Genomic DNA, 18,921 nt, shown 5'->3' with positions numbered 1-18,921 from the left:
ATAGTGTTGGAAGTCCTTGCCAGAGCAATCAGGCAAGAGAAAGAAATAAAAGGCATCCAAATTGGGAATGAAGAAGTTAAATTATCACTCTTTGCAGATGACATGATGCTATACATAGAAAACCCTAAAGACTCCACCAAAAAGCTATTAGAAACAATCAACGAATACAGTAAAGTTGCTGGCTACAAAATCAACGTACAAAAGTCCATTGCTTTCCTATATACTAACAATGAAATCTCAGAAAAAGAAATACAAAAAACAATTCCTTTTGCAATTGCAGCAAAAAGAATAAAATACCTAGGAATAAACTTAACCAAGGATGTGAAGGACCTATATGCTGAAAACTATAAGACATTTTTGAAAGAAATTGAAGAAGACACAAAGAAATGGAAAGACATTCCGTGCTCATGGATTGGAAGAATCAACATAGTTAAAATGGCCATATTACCCAAAGCAATATACAGATTCAATGCAATCCCCATCAAAATCCCAATGGCACATTTTAAAGAAATAGAACAAAAAATCATCAGATTTGTTTGGAACCACAAAAGACCCTGAATAGCCAAAGCAATCTTAAGAAAAAAGAACAATAATGGACGTATCACACTTCCTGACTTTGGCTTGTACTACAGGGCTACAATAATCAAAACAGCATGGTATTGGCAGAAAAACAGACACATAGACCAATGGAATAGAATTGAGAACCCAGAAATAAAACCACATAAATATGGACAGATAATTTTTGACAAAGAAGCTAAAACATACAATGGAGCAAAGACAGCCTCTTCAATAAATGGTGCTGGGAGAATTGGATAGCCACGTGCAAAAGAATGAAACTGGACTGCTATTTGTCACCATGTACCAAAGTTAATTCAAAATGGATCAAAGACTTAAGCATAAGACCTGACACAATAAACTGCATAGAAGAAAACATAGGTACTAAACTTATGGACCTTGGGTTCAAAGAGCATTTTATGAACTTGACTCCAAAGGCAATGGAAGTAAAAGCTAAAATAAACGAATGGGACTATATGAAACTTAAAAGCTTCTGCACAGCAAAAGAAACCATTGACAAAATAAAGAGGCCACCAACTGAATGGGAGAAGATTTTTGCAAACAGTGCCTCTGATAAGGGGCTAGTATCCAGAATATACAAGGAACTCATGCAACTCAACAACAAAAACAAACAACCCAATTGAAAAATGGGCAGAGGACTTGAAGAGACATTTCTCCAAAGAGGAGTACAAATGGCAAATAGACATATGAAAGAATGCTCAACATCACTAATCATCAGAGAAATGCAAATCAAAACCACAATGAGATATCACCTCACCCCAGTCAGAATGGCTATCATCAACAAGACAAATAGTAACAAATGTTGGAGAGGCTGTGGAGAAAAAGGAACGCTCATACACTGTTGGTGGGAATGCAGACTGGCGCAGCCGTTATGGAAGGCAGTGTGGAGGTTCCTCAAAAAATTACGAATAGAATTGCCATATGACCCAGCAATCCCTCTCCTGGGTATCTACCCAAAACATCTGAAAACATTTATACATAAAGACACGTGTGCTCCAATGTTCATTGCAGCTTTGTTACGGTGGCCAAGACATGGAAACAACCAAAATGTCCTTGGATAGATGAATGGATAAAGAAGTTGTGGTATATATACTCAATGGAATACTATTCGGCGGTAAGAAAAGGTGATATAGGAACATTTGTGACAACATGGATGGATCTTGAGAGTGTAATGCTGAGCGAAATAAGTCAGACAGAAAAAGCAGAGAACCATGTGATTTCACTGATATGTGGTATATAAACGAAAAACAACAGAAGAACAAGAGAAACAAATGAGAAACAGAAACTCATAGGCACAGACAATAGTTTAGTGGTTACCAGAGGGTAAGGCGGATGGGGGGTGGGAGATGAAGGTAAGGGGGATCAAATATATGGTGATGGAAGGAGAACTGACTCTAGGTGATGAACACACAATGGGATTTATATATGATGTAATACAGAATTGTACGCCTGAAATCTATGTAATTTTACTAACAATTGTCACCCAATAAATTTAATTTAAAAAAAAAGTTTTATGTGTACAGTAGTCCTTTTTCTTCAACATGCTTCTTATCTCCATGCCCCTTTGCAAATTCAGATTTTTACTCCCTCCCCTTTTATGTTTCTGTTGACACAAGTTATCACTATTTATGCTGTGAGTTGATTTCTGAGTTGCAATAGCAAATTGTCTCTTCTCTTTTTCTATCTTTATGTTTGTATCTTATTTACTCTGTGTAATATTTAAGTGTACAGTGCCCTATTCTGTATAGGGGTTGCCATTTTCTGCTTCTGTCTGTCTGGTAGTAATCTGGTTCATGGTTTGGTATTCTTTTGTCTTTTTGTTTCAGGTCAAATAAACTCCTTCAGTATTTCCTGTAATACAGGCCTTGTGGTGTAAAAGTCCCTCTGTTGCTGTATATCTGGAAAGGTCTTTATTCCTCCTTCATATCTAAAGGTTAATTTTGTGGGATATATTATTCATGGCTGGTAATATCTTTCTGCCATTAATTTGAATATTTGATTCTACTCCCTCCTGGCTTGTAGAGTTTCTGCTGAAAAGTCTGATTATAATCTGATGGGCTTTCCTTTATAGGATACTATCTTCTTTTCCCTGGCTACCTTGAGAACTTTTCTTTTTCATTAATTTTGACAGCTTCTATATAATGTGCCTTGGAGAAGGCCTGTTAGATTTGAGGTAATTAGGTGTCCTGTTTTCTTCTTGGACTCGAGGATCCAATTCTTTTCATAAGTTTGGGAAGTTTTCATTAACTATTTGTTTGAATAAACTTGCAAGGCTTGCGGCGAGATAATGAGCCTAAGAGAGTCAGGTGGGTTGAGAAAGGTACGTGCTTTATTCTGCGCCCCCGGGCGAGGTTCATCAGTCGCAGACAGGGCTAGTGAAGTCGTGCCCAGGGCAGAGCGAGGGAGGCATATACGCAATTTCTGGGGTGGGGGTAGGCTGAGTGAGGTGGCAGTTGGGCAGGTCCCCCCAGCGCAGATCAGGCGCAAGCGGCTGCATCCGGAGTTGTTTATCACACCAAAGGTCTGCTGCCTTTTCTGGGAAACGCCAGGGGCCCCAGTTTCCATCATGTGAGGAGGTGTCTGACTTGGCTCCTGGCCGCTTTGACAATGCCCATAGCTGACCTAACAAGACTCTGTTCCCTTCTCTTTCTGGTATATCCAGTATTCTTATGTTGCTCTTTCTGAGGAATCAGATAGCTCTTTTAGAGTTCTTTCACTTCTCTTAACTCTCAAGTCTCTCTCTTCTTCCATTTGTGTCATTTCTAAATTTCCGTCTTCAATAGCACTAATTCTTTCCTCCATCTGGTCAGCTGTATTTCCTAAGCTGGCTATTTCATTATTCATCTCTTATTGAGTTCTTCAGCTCCAGAATTTCTATTTGGTTCTTTTTCAAATTTTCAATCTCTTTGGTATAATATTAGTTTTGTTCATTGATTTTATTTCTGAGTTCATAAAACTGCCTATCTGAGTTTCCTTGCATCTCGTTGATTTTTTTCAGAATTGAAATCTTGAATTCTCTGTCATTTAAGTCACATTTTCCCATGTCTTTAAGTTCATTTTCTGGAGAGTCTTCATTTTCTTTCTGAACTTCCTTGTTACCTTGGTTATTCAAGATAATTAATGGATTATTTTTCTTCCTGAGTATTTTACAAGAGTGGATTCTGCAGCAGGTTGATGTGAAGAGGTTTTTCTTCCGCTTTCCAGTAGGTGGCACTGGAGTGTTTTATTTTCTCTCTTGTGCTGTTCCAGCTTTTCGCATGGTGGGAGATTTCTGAGGAGGTGAGTTTCTCCTGTGTCAGGTTGAGAGGACGTGGGCAGAGAGATTCTGAGCTTTGAAATTTCAGTGATGCCCCTTAGACAGATGCAGAGCTGTGTGCCTTAGCAGCCCTGGGTGCTGCCATTGTGATTAGCTGGAAAAGGTGGAGGTGGGGTGGGCTGGTAGAAATGGTAGGAGAATTGGTGTCTCTGCTCTCCTGTGAGCAATGGCGACTGCCAGACCACAGCTGTCTCACCCTTATAATGCCTCCCCTGTCACTGGGATTAGCTACACCATGCGTCCACCACTCAGGGACTGTCTCTAGTTCTCAGGGCTGTAGATATTCTGCTCTTTAATCCGACACGGCTACTGTGTCTGAGGCCTGCTACTAACACTGGGAGGGTGTGGGAGAGGCAAGCTCTGGAAGGGTGAGGGGAGGTAGTCAGGCTCCATGGTTTATTTTCTGTCTGGCAGTTGTCACCTTTCTGTACTTGGTCTTTGCCCCAAGGCCTCTGGCCCCTTCACTGGGTTCAGCCTAATGATATGCTGATCCCTCCAGCAAGACTGTGGGCCACAGGGAGTGCACCTGCAGTCTCAAACCTCCCCTCTTCCGGGAGTGCAGTGGGCTCTGGGCTATGTCCTGTGGCCCCCCTATCTGTACTTTGCCCTCCCCTTTTCCACTGTTTGCACCAATTCACCCACCTTCAGATGTTTCAATGCGTGGATCTCTCAGATGTGGTTGTGTGTTGCATAGGGAATCCTTTGTTAAATTATAGCTGTTCAGTTTGTTGCAACTTTCAGGGGAGATTTCAAGGAGCACCCCTTATTCTGCCATGCTACTGACATCACCAGGAATCTCTCTATGTGTCTTTCGATTCTAAATGATAGCTTTGCTGAGTAGTCTTGGTTGTAGGCCCTTGCTTTTCATCACTTTGAATATCTTGTGCCAATCTCTTCTGGCCTGCAAATTTTCTGTTGAAAAATCAGCTGACAATCTTATGGGAGCTCCTTTGTAGTAACTATATAGTTGTCTTTCTCTTGCTGCTTTTTGGATTCTCTCTTTGTCTTTAAACTTTGCCATTTTAATTATGATGTGTCTTGGTGTGGGCCCCTTTGGTTCATCTTGTTTGGGACTCTGTTCACTTTTTGGATTTGTATGTCTATTTGCTTTGCCAGTTTAGGAAAGTTTTCAGTCATTATTTCTTCAAATAGGTTCTCAATTCCTTGTTTTCTCTCTTCTCCTTCTGGTAACCCTATCATGTGAATGTTGTGATGCTTGATGTTCCCCAGAAGTCTCCTAAACTATCCTCAATTTTTAAGATTCTTTTTTCTTTTCTGATTGGGTGTTTTCTGCTACCTTATCTTCTAAATCACTGATTCAATCCTCTGCTTCATTTAATCTGCTGTTGTTTCCTTCTAGTGCAGTCTTCATTTCAGTTATTGTATTCTTCACTTCTAACTCATTCTTTTTTATGATTCCTATGTCTATTTTTTTATGTCATATCTCTTTGTTGAAGTTCCCACTAAGTTCCTTGAGCATCCTCATAAGCATTGTTTTGAACTCTATATCTGGTAGGTTGCTCACCTCCATTTTGTTTAGTTATTATTCTGGAGTTTTCTCCTAGTGTTTCATTTGGGATATATTTCTTTGTTTCATCATTTTAGCTGCCTCTCTCTGTTTGTTTCTATGTATTAGGTTGATTTGCTACATCTCCTAGTTTTGGCTGGATGGCTTTATGTAATAGGTGCCCTGTGAGACTGAGTGGCATTGGCTTCCTGGTCACCTGTTTCAGGTGAACCAAAAGTATCCATTTTGTTAGCTGTGTGTACCCTCTTCTTATAGTTGAGTTTTGATTGCTGTTGGCACATCAGTGGTTTGGATTGACACTTAGGCTGACTGGCTGTAGGGTTTAGCCTTATTCACACATTAAGGCTCCTGTTCAGGGGGCTTATACCTTGGAGCAAAATTTAACCCCAGCAGGTTCTGGTGCCTGCTGAAACCACCCTTTGGGTGCACAGCTTGTGGGGCTAATTGGGGGGTGCTATGCTGTGGTTTGATGCTGACCTTCAGGTATGATGGTTATGGGGTCTCCTGGGACTTCAGTACAGGCCCAGGTCAGCCACTGCCTGTGACCAGCCAGGGTTACCTGGTAGGGGCCACAAAGTGATCTGTATTTGGTCACTGCCTGTGCTGGACCTGGAGGCATGTGGAAGGGGCTACGCTGAGAACTGAGGATTACTGCTGCCACCTTTATTGGGCCTGGGGTAGTTCTGCAAAAGCCCAGGACATCACCAGGCTTTTGGCCCCCTGCTGGCTCCCATAAGGCTCATCTGCTGGTAGTGCCCCATGTGGCAAAGGAGGAGGGTTTTATATAGAGAAAATTGTTACTGCCTCTCCAGTCCTTGCCCTCAAGCCACACAACTCAGTTTCTCCCTGTATGTCTCTGATGCCTCCCGAGTCACTGTTCCTTCACCAGAGCCCAGGATAAGTACCTGCAAGCAAGTCTGTGTGCAGGCCCTTTAAGAGTGCATCTGGGTTTCCCACAGCCTCTGTCCCACCTGGACAGCCAGATATTGTGGGTGCTCATCTTCCTGGCACTGGAACTCAGGGCTGGGGAGCCTTGTGTAGAACTGAGGTCCCTTGCTCCTCTGGGTGCAAGGGATATCTCCTCATTGACTGAGATATCCCTTCTGATTCTCATCAGCCCACATAAGTGTTGGGCCCCCTTTTCATGACTCCACCCCTCCTACCAGTCTCAATGTGGCTTTTCTTTATACCCTTAGTTATAAAACTTCTGTTCATCTAGACTTCAGATAGTTTTCCAGGTTTAGTTTTCTATAATTTAGTTGTAATTTTAATGTGGTCACGAGAGGAGGCAATCTTAGCTATTATCTACTCTGCCATCTTGGGTCCTCTTTTCAAGATAAGCCTGATTTATCTATAGTAAAACTTTTTTGAATGTAGCATTTTTAAGTAAAATAAGAATTATTGAACACAAGCACTGTGATACCTTAACAGTGGATCTGATAACCAATATGACTACTGAGTAACTAATCAGTGGGGAGCATATACAACATGAAGACATTGAACAAAGGGATGATTCATATCCTGGGTGAGATGGAGCAAGACTGTTACTACTACTACTACTACTACTACTACTACTACTCTTCCATCTCGCTCTTCAAAGATAATGAAACTCAGGTTCCGAAAGTTGAAGTTATTTGCCCCAGGCTGCCCAGTCTGTGCTCAGCAAGGCCCAGAATCAGAGCAGCCTGTGGGCAGTGGGATTTTGCTTTATGGTTCACATAGGGACCACCAACACCTGCTGGTTTGCGTCCTGTCCTTCTCCTTCAGAGCCCCCTCCTCCTCCCTCCTCATCACCTCCCATCAAATCAACTGCCCATCACCACTGAGCAGGGAAATAGAAGCCAAGAAATATGAAATCATGCTGAGGTCATAAACAGCCTCTGTGAATCCCTCTTCCAATCAGCTTGACAGAAATCGCCAACAGAGCTCAAGTTCTCTCAATAAAAGTGCTTTAATTTCAGCATTAGGATGAAGAAAGCTAAAACATATGTGACTCTTCTTTTTTCTTCAATATTTTTGGTTCATTTTAATTATTGAAAAATGTTGCACAGAATAGAAGGATCACACAACTAGATCAAAGAGGTCTGCATTCTGTCCAACCCTACAGATTTGAGGATTGTAGCCTTAGGAAATGTGATGTGATTTCTCTGAGTCTTCCCTCATCTCCAAACTGACACAGAGTCTGTATTTTTCCACACCATACAGAATGTGTTGACTGAATATTAGATTCAGTGATTCTGGCCCCTTTCACCTTTCCCTATGACTTCACTGGAGCCAGATGACCCATTTCTGAAAGTTTTGGGTTTGAAGGAGCAAACCCAAACCCCTGAAAATTAATTTAACCCATCAGAGTTGTATCACATTGTACACTTTCTCTGTATTCTTATATTTAAGCACTTCAATAACATCTGTAGTTTTTTTACTTGAAGTTCTACTTTGTTTCAGTGTTCTTAAGAAGGATTTATCATACTTTCCACCTCTCTCTCTCTCTCTCTCTCTGTCTCTCTCTCTCACACACACACACACACACGTCACATACTTTTTGGATTTTTTCCTTCTCTATTGTTTGTCAATTTAAATGGTTTGTGCATTGAATGCATTGAATTAAGTTAAAATATTTTAACTTAATTTTGCTACATCATTATTTTATTTTCATATCACTCTATTATTTTCTTTTTTATGTTTTCACCATATCTGAGGTATAAAAGTATCACAATATCAAGAAAAATATTAGAGAACAAATTTTCCTTTTTTAAATTCTATTATACTTATTGGGTGACTTAAGATGGTGACTTGCTAATTCCATCATTTTTCTACATTTATTAGTTGGCACTATATATATATATATGTATAATCCATATATATACATGTATATATGTATATATATGTATATATGTATATATATATATGTATATATGTGTATATATATGTATATATGTGTGTGTGTGTGTATATATATATATATATATATATATATATATGAATTTTAGTTTGGAATAATTATTGACTTACAAGAAGTTGCAAAAATGGCAGAGATCCCATATATGCATCATCTAGCTTCCCACACCTGCCATAACTTTACTCTATGATCTAAATGAGGAAATTAATTATAGGCATAATATAATTAATTAGACTTAAGTAACCAGAACTTACTCAGATTTCACTGGTTTTTGCTTGCATGTCTTTTCGTTGTCTTTTTGGATAGTTCTATGACATTCTATCACATGTATAGATTCGTGTAACCATCACTGTGATCAAGATGCAGAACTATTCTGTCAACACAAAGAAACTTGTTCAGACGATCCCTGTACAGTCACACCCTCCCATCCCTAACTTCTGGTAAACACTACTTTGTTTTCCATATCTGTTGTCATTTTGAGAATGATATATAAATGGAATCTTACAGTATGTAACTGTATGAGATTGCCTCAGCAGAATGTCTAAGGTCCATCAACGTTATTAGTTGTTATACTCATCAATATTTCATTCCTGAGCCATATTCTGTAGCATGGACATACCACAGTTTGTTCACCCATCACCCACAGAGAGTCATTTGGTTGTGTCCAGTTTTCAGCTGTTAAAAACAAAGCCACTTTCATCATTGGTGTACAGGTTTTTGTGCACACATAATTTTAAATTTCTCTGGGACAAATGCCATGATTGAAATTGCTGAGTCATATGGAAAGTGCAGGGTTAGGTTTTTAAAAACCTACCAAACTATGTAGACATGCCGATTTATATCCTACCAGTGACATAGGAGAGTTCCAAGTTTTCTGCACATGCAGGAGCATTCAGTCCTGCCAGTATTTCCACTTTAGCTGTTCTAATACATGTGCAGTGGTATATCATTGTGGTTTTAATATGCACTTCCCCAGTAGCTAAAATGGAGCATAAGTTTATGTATTTCTTTGCCATTTTATGTCTTCCTTTTTGTAGAAAATCTCTCTACTATAGAGCAAATAATTTTCAGCAATGACATGACAATGTAAGAACACATTTAGCACGTTTTATATTATGCCATACAGTAATTAAGAAAGTAATTAAGTTACTGATCTGGAGGTCCCTGTTTATCTTTACCATGTCAATTGCAGATAATGTTTGAATGCAGTGGCAAAATCAAAACACTGATAACCATCCACAAACACTCTTAAATGTGTGTGCTCACAGAGAATTTCCAACCTGAATGGCTGGTCTGGGCTGAATGGAAAGTAAGGGATTGCTAACTGTTCTTCACTCCCTTCACCAGATATACAAGAATTTCTGAGAACACAGCTCTGAGTTCGGTTGCCACATCAGCTAGACAAGCTTCTGAGTCACCACAGGTCAAGCTGATGGAGAAGCTCTCAGGGTTGAGGTCACCGATGCCCATCACTAACACCTTCTTGCCTGGCCTCATGCCATTTTTAATGTGCCCATAAAATGGAACTATCAGTTGTAGGAAATACACATTGGCTTGAACTGGAGAGCCCAAGGAGTTGTTCACATGCCCATCATCTTGTTTCACTAGGCATCACTGCTGGTCACTGAATTGGCCATTTCTGGGGCCGTGCAGCAGAGCGCACAGCTGGCCTCCCAGTGGCTAGAGAGGTAGGACAAGGTGTGCAGGCGGGGACCCCAGCCCGTTTTTATATCTTCTCTGATGAAGTAGCTATTGAAGCCTTTTGTCCATTTCTTAATTTTCTTTTACTTTTTTCTTTTGAGTTTATAAATTCTATGTAGAGCTGGGTTTTTTGTTTTTTTGTTTGGGTTTTCTTTGTCAAATCACACCAATTTATAAATACTTTTCAGTTGGTGCTTGTTTTTTTCATCCTCTTACAGAGTCTTTCACAAAGCAAAAAGTTTTTAATGTGATTTAAGGTCAGTTTATCATTTTTTTCTTTTTATGGATTGTGGTTTTAATGTCATGTCTAAGATGTCTTCACCTAACCCAAGGTAATGATTTTTTTCTATGGTTTCTTTTAACAGTTTTACTTTCATGCTTTGCATTTAGATCTATGATCTATTTTGAGTTAATTTTTTATGAGATGTGAGGTTTAGGTAAAGATTAATTCATTTGTCTATAGATATCCATTGTTCCAGAATTGTTTGTTGAAATTTGTACCTTTGTGAAAAATCACTTGAATATCTTTTTGTGAATTTATTTCCAAGTTTTCTATTCTATCCATCAAGTTAACTTTCTATCCCTCTACCAATACCTCACTGGCTTGATTACTGTAACTTTATAATAAGTCTTAAAATCAGGCAATGTATTTCTCCAACTTTCTTTTTCTATTTACATTTTCTACATCAATGTTGTATTGAATATTCTAGTGTTTTTTTTAAGGTAAGGTTTTCTATACTTGCAAAATATTTTATACAGGTTTTAACTGGAATTGCATGGATCCCATTATATTTTAAGCAATCTCTAATAAGTTATAGATGCTTTTTGTAAAGTTGTTGTGTAACAGTTCATTATTGTCAATCTGTATATGTGAAAGCCAAAAGGTCACGGGACCACTGCACCCAAGCTTCTAATTTCCAGGTCTTATATTAATTTTTGCTCCAAAATATGCATTAGAGATGGTTGTCTAAGTCTTATTTTCGGGGAAACACGGTATGCATTGCACTGCTGTACATAATGACCAAAATATGAAATCAACCTAGGAAACTAGTTACAGTTCTTTCTCTTATAGTATTTACCATGAGATCATTAAAATAAGATTGCAGAATTGCAAACTGGTTATAACATATGATGAAGTGAAAGAATGAATATAATTAATAATATAACCTAGCTAACGTCCATCCATTCATAAGCATGTACACCAAAATGTAACACTTGTTCTTTGATTGGTGGAATGACATGTGGTGTAATATTTTTATAAACTTTCACTAGTTATTACTTTTCCCATTTCAGGTATTCATCTCAGACCTCAAAGTCTGATGTTCCCAGGGGAAAATAAAACTGAGCATATCAAAGCTTTCCAACAGACTGGCACACTTTTGTGTTTTGTATTGAAGTGATAAAGTATTTTTCATATTTGTCAATTTTTTCAAATGAATTATTCCTTTTAAAAAATAAAGGAAAGGCCTTATTTTTCCAAACCAAAGTGACCTGTTCTTTATGAATTCATGACTTCCAATCTAGGATAAAGCACTTTTCATCAACTTGATTTCTGGCCATCTCTCCAAGAAGGTTTGATAACAATCATTATAAATTAGATTTTTACATCAATTACACTGCTAATGGGTTCAGCAAAAAACTTCCTGTTATATTTTCTTAAGAATTTGGCCAGTCCTTTTATTGGTGATGTTTAGTCAATGAATGATTTTCATTGGTGTTGTTGCATGAAGTTGCTTTGGTGTTGTTTAGTCAATGAATGACGCTTTTCCAGAAGTTACTTTGTGGAAGAGAAAAATAAAAGGATTATAGTTCATGATTATTGTTGAAGTAAGAAACTAAATGGCCACATGAAAAATTTCTTTTCTTTCTTTGGCAATTTCCCCCCAATTATTAATTTGCTCTTTAGAGGAACAAAAAAATTGCATAAGTGACAAAACATTCAGAAAACAGTTTTTCTCAAGTTGTTAAAAAAAAAAAAAAAAGCCTGGAGCAGTCAGTCAAATCACTTCAGTTTTAGCACATTCTTTGCTTGCCATTTAGACATTTTGTGTAAAGTTTTCTTTACCAACTGGACTCTTAGAAGGAGATCCTTTCATGAGAACTCTCAGGATGGTTATGAGATTATTTAACATTTCCGTCTTTGATCCCCTGGTTCTGTGTGCCCCAAACTGTTTGTGGCATTGAAGTATGAAATCCATGGCAATCTTTAAGTACTTACAACTCACAGTCTCCTTTTTGATGTTTTGTGCCTTCAACCTGGACCTCCTGTCTCTTCAGGGAAGGAAAGAAAACAATATGGAGACAGAAAATGGGAAAACCACAGAGGTTCCATTTTATCTCTTTAGTTTCGGTGGTCTTATCTCTTGTGAAGGTGTCCATGACAAATTTTGCCTTTAACTAATATTCCTCTCTCCAGATATATTATTCCTATAAGTGATATGCTGTCATCAGCTTTGACCTCCCTTCTCAGGGTAAGAAAGCCACTTGCCTCTCATAGATAATGTGTATGGGGATGGGAAGAATGAATAAGAAAGGTTACTGATTTAAGGTAATTCAGATACTGTGTGCATACTCATTTCTCACAAGCTTGCTATCTTGTAAGTTTAAAGAACAGAGATTTAGGTGATGAGAAAATGAACAGAGTTGGAAAGTAGAAATTTTGGTGGGAATGTGAGGAATTAGGATGTTATACTGTAATAAGACTGCAATGGAAATGAATGCAGCACAACCCAGCAGTCCAGAAGCAAATAATTTTGACTAAATTGAATAAAGCCAAAACTGGACAAAATCCTACTTCTCAAACCTAAAAACCTAGGTAACTATTTGAGACATGCCTGAGTACTGCCAAAGTACCCACTTAAAGACTTATTTTCAGTTAAAAATGGAATATTACAGTTAAACGGGTCAGCAATTAGGCATAAATAATCATAGAAACTCCTGGGGAAAACTTCAAATTTTCTGTTGCTCCAACTACAAAATATACACTCACTTGTTTAAAACAAACATCACTGAGTGGTAGATGAGAGTAAACGGGGTCAAATATATGGTGATGGAAAGAGAACTGACTCTGGGTGGTGAGCACACAATGTGATATATAGATGATGTATTACAGAATTGTACACCTGAAACTTATGTAACTTTACTAACAATTGTTACCCCAAAAAAAACTTTAATTTAAAAAATATCACTGTCTTGCACAAGTGTTTGGACTAGAAATAATCATATGGTAAATCGTTATGCCAGCGTGGTGGCATAGCTGGTCACAAATGTCATGAACCAATTTTACTTATTGCATTTAATGACTCATTCTGGACACTTCAAGAAGTGGTATGGGCAGACAGGGCGATCGTCACTGTCAGTGTGGTTGGTCAGGCTGTGTTGAAAGTGCAGGCACAATGCATCCTTGACGCTGGAAGGGAACACGTGCTCGCACCATCACCTTTCTGATTGACGTCATTATCTTTCTTTTTCACAGACCAGTGTTGTTCTGACTCAGAAGGTTTTCAAAATTAGCCATTTGGTGCAATGTGATGTCATAGAGGACATCAAAGCAAATATTTATATATTTTGTGCCCTCATGTACAAGTTTGAAATGGGAGAATATTAACTATAGGAGTCACTAAATTTTAGGAGTAATTACGGATATATAGACCACTTAAATGTATGCAAGACTGCTAATGGCTGTGAATATAGCAACCATTCAGAGAAGGACTGTACCCTCAAATAGCTCACATTGTAGCTGGGAAGACAGAAATGCACAGCAAATGAATACACCAAGCAGAGCACCATGAGTGGTGGGAACAAATTGAAAATGTCATGAGACGGGACAGGGGGAGTTGAGTCCTCCCTCACCAAAAGTTACAAAGCATCGCAGAGAGACTGCAGGTGTCTTCATGGAACATATCAGAGTCTCATGTGGAAAGGCATAAATTACACAGTTCGTAGTATGTGGTAAGGAGAATAAGCCAGATTCTAGGATGCTCTGGTGAAGCGTCCTGACTCATCCGTGTCTGTTCAGTTGGCAACCTTGAGCCTCATCTCTGCCCTTGGCTTCATTCTTCCCCATCTCCATGCAAACTGAAGTCAATTGTGAGTGATTATAATTTTCACATGCTTTATATTTCCATAAAAGGATAGTAATATGTTTTTATTCAAAACTATACTATGCACATATTTACATAACAAGATAACTAACCTACATCATTATTATTCATGGTTCAAGGTAGGCTGTATAGTGTTTAATTTCATCAATCTGGTAACGTCGATCACTTTAGATTGTTAGTTTATTTTCACTATCAAAAGCAATGATTCACTTAATGTCTTTGCAGATACATCTTCATACTATGCATTCTTTATAACAAATTCATAAACATACCTAAAGTATAGATGTTTTTCAAAGGCATTTAGTAAATATTGCCAACCACGTTCAGAAGCTCGTTTGAATTTGCCCTCACACTACTTGTGTGTGAGGGCGTGTGAGCCTGCTTCCTCACACTGAAAACCCTAAATGTCCCTGTCATCATCCTTCGAACATGTCTTTTCTAATTACAAAATAATAAATTTCTTGTTAAAGAGACTCAAACACTACATAAAATATTTATATTACAAATATAGTATTATTTATTTTACTTAAGTTTTTTAACCACCTAGAGATTGTGCATTAAGAGAAGACTTACTCTTTTCCTCTAAATTGTAATTTTTGTCTCTGTGAGGGAGGCAAAACTTTACCTCTCTCAATGCTATGTTTTCATCAGGGACTCTAACAAAATGACAGATTAACCAAAGAAAACCAGTTTATTAAGCAATGTAGTCCATAACATGCAGAGAAAGCTCCACAAAAGTAACTCAGAACAGTGGCAAAGGACTGCAGTTTATACAGTGTCTTCAAGAAAGAACAGGTGGTGTGTAGAGAGGTGTTGGAACAGAAGGAAGCAATCTAGCCTGCCATACTGGGAGGTGGGTACCTGGAAGGGAACAACTGGGCTGAAGTTTGTTCGCAGATTCCTCCGGGGCTGTTCCCCTGCTAAGAGTCTGTCTCCAGCAAAAGCAGAATTTGAATCTGCCTTTTGGCAGAAAACATTTTCTGAGTTTTCTGCTCTTAATTGTCTCTTCAGCTCAAAATAACTTTTATGTCAAAGAGGCATATTTTGGGGTAACATATTGTTTTCCTTCATTTCCATATACACATTGTGAAATCCATCTTTCCATTTCTTTGAATTCTTATGTGCAACACTTACTCATATGCTATGATGTGTGTGTGGGAGGGGGGGCGAGATGTTTATTTATCTGGGTGATTATAATTTTTACGTCCAATTATCTAGCCTCTGTATTTTACATTGGTGCCACAGAGGTTGAAGTACTATCAATTTTTAATATTTCCCCCCTCTGGACAATTGATACATATTTATTCTTTCAGATCAAATTTAGAATCATTTTACCAAGTTTCTCCAGAGAAATCCCTATTGGGATTTTAATTAGAATAGCATTTTATTAATTTTACACTTATCTCCAAGTGTATTACATCACCAGCTATTTTATCATTTTTGTTGATATTATGTACAAATATATTAACATATAATGAGGGCGTTTTATGCTGTTACTGATATTAGAAAGTGTCCCTTTCTGGGGGAGGCACATGTGAGCTGAAACTGGGGCTACAGAGCCCAGATGAAGAGGGAGAAATGTGCTCCAGGCAAGGCTGGATTATGCTGGAAGTGCCAGGAATTGCCAGAGCCCTGGGGAGCAGAGGACGGAGTCTCCAAGCATTTGAGGTCTAGCAAACCACATTCAGGACTTTTAGCTTTAGCTCACAAACAATTCAGAACCATGAAGGGTGTTCAGAAGGAGCGGGGTCAGTTTACATAACAGATTTGCATGTGTGTTACCCTTAATGTACTTCTGAGTGTAATAACCAATATGAATGTGGCAAATGTTAATCTACACTTATAAGTGAGATTGGCTTATAATTGTGAGGGGTTGGAAGTTACACAGGTTTATAAAATAAATGGGGATTAATCCCATATCATTCTACACACTGCAACAATTTTCAAATTATCTGTTCTTAGATTTTTGTGGAATGCTTTCTGAACTAAGAATTTGGGGTGCACATACTTCTATTAAAATCTTTTAATTTTTCCAAATTGTGGGTGTTTTTAAAGTATTTTTTGTTTGTTTCAGGTGTACAAAACAATGCAATAGTTAGACATTTTACCCCTCACAAACTGATAACCCCTCGCCCAATCTATTACCCCTCTGACATCCTATATATCTATTATAATTCCATTGACTCTGTTCCCTATGCTATACTCATATCCTGTGACTATATATATAAAATTACAGTTGACATACAATATTATTCAACTTCAGCTTCAGGTGTACAGTACAGTGGTCAAGCCTCTACTCCAACCATGAAGTGGTCTCTCTAATAAGACATGTTCCCGTCTGACACCCTACAAAATCTTTATGACATTATTGATTATATTCCCCAAACTGTTTTTCATATCCCGATGGCAATATTGTAGTTACCAATTTATGCTTTCTAATCCCTTCCCCTTTTTCTTCCTCCCCATCCTTCTCCCATCTAGCAATCATCAGTTTTTCCTCTATTTCTGTTTACTTTGTTCATTTATTCAGTTCTTTAGACATGAAGAGACATTTCTCTAAAGAGGACATTCAGATGGCCAACAGACATATGGAAAAATGCTCATCCTCACTAATCATTAGAGAAATGCAAATGAAAACCACAATGAGATACCACCTCACCCCAGTCAGAATGGCTATCATCAATAAATCAACAAACAAGTGCTGGTGAGGTTGTAAAGAAAAGGAAACCCTGGTACACTGTTGGTGGGATTGCAGATTGGTGCAGCCACTATGGAAATCAGTATGGAGGTACCTCAAAAAATTGCAATGGAACTACCTTATGAGCTAGCAATTCCACTCTTAGGTATCTATCTAGAGAAATCCAAGACGCTAATTTGAAAAAAAATATATGCACCCCTATGTTTATTGTAGCACTATACACAATAGCCAAAACTTGGAAGCAACCAAAATACCCATCGGTAGACGACTGGATTAAGAAACTGTGGTACATTTATACAATGTAGTATTACTCAACTATAAAGAAGAATGAAATTTTACCATTTGCAACGATATGAATGGACCTAGAGAACATTATGCTAAGTGAAATAAGTCAGATGGAGAAAGACAAATACCATATGATCTCACTAATACGTGGAATTTTAAGTATTTTTTTAAGTTAAGTAATTTTTAGCAATTTGATTATATATTATATGTACATATATAATATATACATATATGTACGTATTGTATTCACTTATAGTTACACTTGCATGTTATATATATATAGATACACACTAATCTAATACATATTTTTAAATGATCTTTTTCATTAAAATATCCACCTATATTAATATAACGTAGAAATAAAATCTTATACTATAAATATTTTGCTACTCTTCTCATCTCTTGACTAGATCACTTTTCTTATTCTTAATGATTTTTCCCCAACTATCATTAGCATAGCCAGAAGTTGGTCTGTTTTGTTTCAGTTTCAAAGAATTAGCTCTTTATATATCCAGTTTGCTTATTTTAGAGTTCATGAATATTCTCTTCCTCTTATTTAAATTTATTTTTTGAATTTTCTTAGCTTATTGGGTTAAATCTGTATTTATATGAGACGTATTTTTATATAAAAATACATTATTGAGTATTATAAAATTTTGTCTGAGTACCTCTTTGGCTTTAGCCCTTAGGCTTCCATACATAGTCTATTTCTATTTTTATTTTATTTTTCAGTTACAACTGGCATACAATATTATATTAGTTTCAAAGGTACAGCGTAGTGATTGAACATTTATATACCTTATGAAGTGATCACCCCAGTAAGTCTAGAACCCACCTAACACCGTACATATTTATTGTAATACTATTGACTTTATTTCCTAAGCTATGCATATATACTATATTGTTTCACTAAGTACAACTTGGAGCTTTCTTTTAGCCTGAGTAGTGGTTTAGGCATATTTCAAATTCTCTGAATTAGACGTAAACAGGTTATTATTATTTTAGAGTCCTAATTCATTTTACCAAAAATGATTGTCCTTTGGAAACTGAATATATTAAGCATATAAAGGATTTTGAATTAAAATTTTAATGATAGAATTATTCTATTTGCTCCATTTGTAATATTACCTTAAATTACATTCTATATATACTTAAGTCACTAACTCCTTTTTTATCAGTTAAATATATCTTTTCTGTTTTGTATTTTTTCTGATCTGCATTCTTAAAGAGTGAGCCTATACTTTTAAAGGAGGTTCATCCCCCATAATGTTTTTAAAAAGTTAACACAGTTGTTTTCTATATCATGTCATCATACACTTTTTTTTTTTTTACCTTCTGCATTGTTGTATTATGCATTTCTCTTTCATATTTTTCAGGGTTTTAGAACACACATACATCTTGTGTCTCATTTTAATGCTTTTGTTAGTGCTTTCTAGACATGCTCTTATCCTTAGAGTTCTCTGTTTGTTTCATTCACAAGTGAAAAATCTGTCTTTTCTGGCTCATTTATTGAGAGAAAAATGTTGTGCTCTTTTTTTAAGTATAATTGGTATATAATCATATATTGGTTATATGAGATTCAGGTGTACAATATAGTGATTCAACATTTTTATACCTTCCAATGTGACCACCCCACTAATTCTAGTAACCATCTGTCACGGTGCGAACTTATCACAATATTATTGATTATATTCCCCTCCACCTTTTGACCCATCCCTTACCCCCTTTCTTCTGGTAACCATCCCTTTGGTCTCTGTTTCAATGAGTCTGGTTTTGTTTTGTTTTGTTTGTTGTGTTCTTTGGATTCCACATATA

At 37.3% G+C, this 18,921-nt stretch overlaps 1 pseudogene; it reads right to left on the bottom strand.

The window, feature by feature from the left end:
• Positions 1–2,932: 2,932 nt before the first annotated feature.
• LOC109439434 (galectin-related protein) lies at positions 2,933–9,956 on the bottom strand (annotated as a pseudogene).
• Between the last annotated feature and the right edge of the window lie 8,965 nt (positions 9,957–18,921).

The sequence above is a fragment of the Rhinolophus sinicus genome, linkage group LG10, assembly GCF_036562045.2.
Source record: "Rhinolophus sinicus isolate RSC01 linkage group LG10, ASM3656204v1, whole genome shotgun sequence".
Taxonomy (NCBI): Eukaryota; Metazoa; Chordata; class Mammalia; order Chiroptera; family Rhinolophidae; genus Rhinolophus; species Rhinolophus sinicus.
The sequence above is the reverse complement of the archived record's forward strand: the minus strand, read 5'-3'. Positions and strand labels throughout refer to the sequence as shown.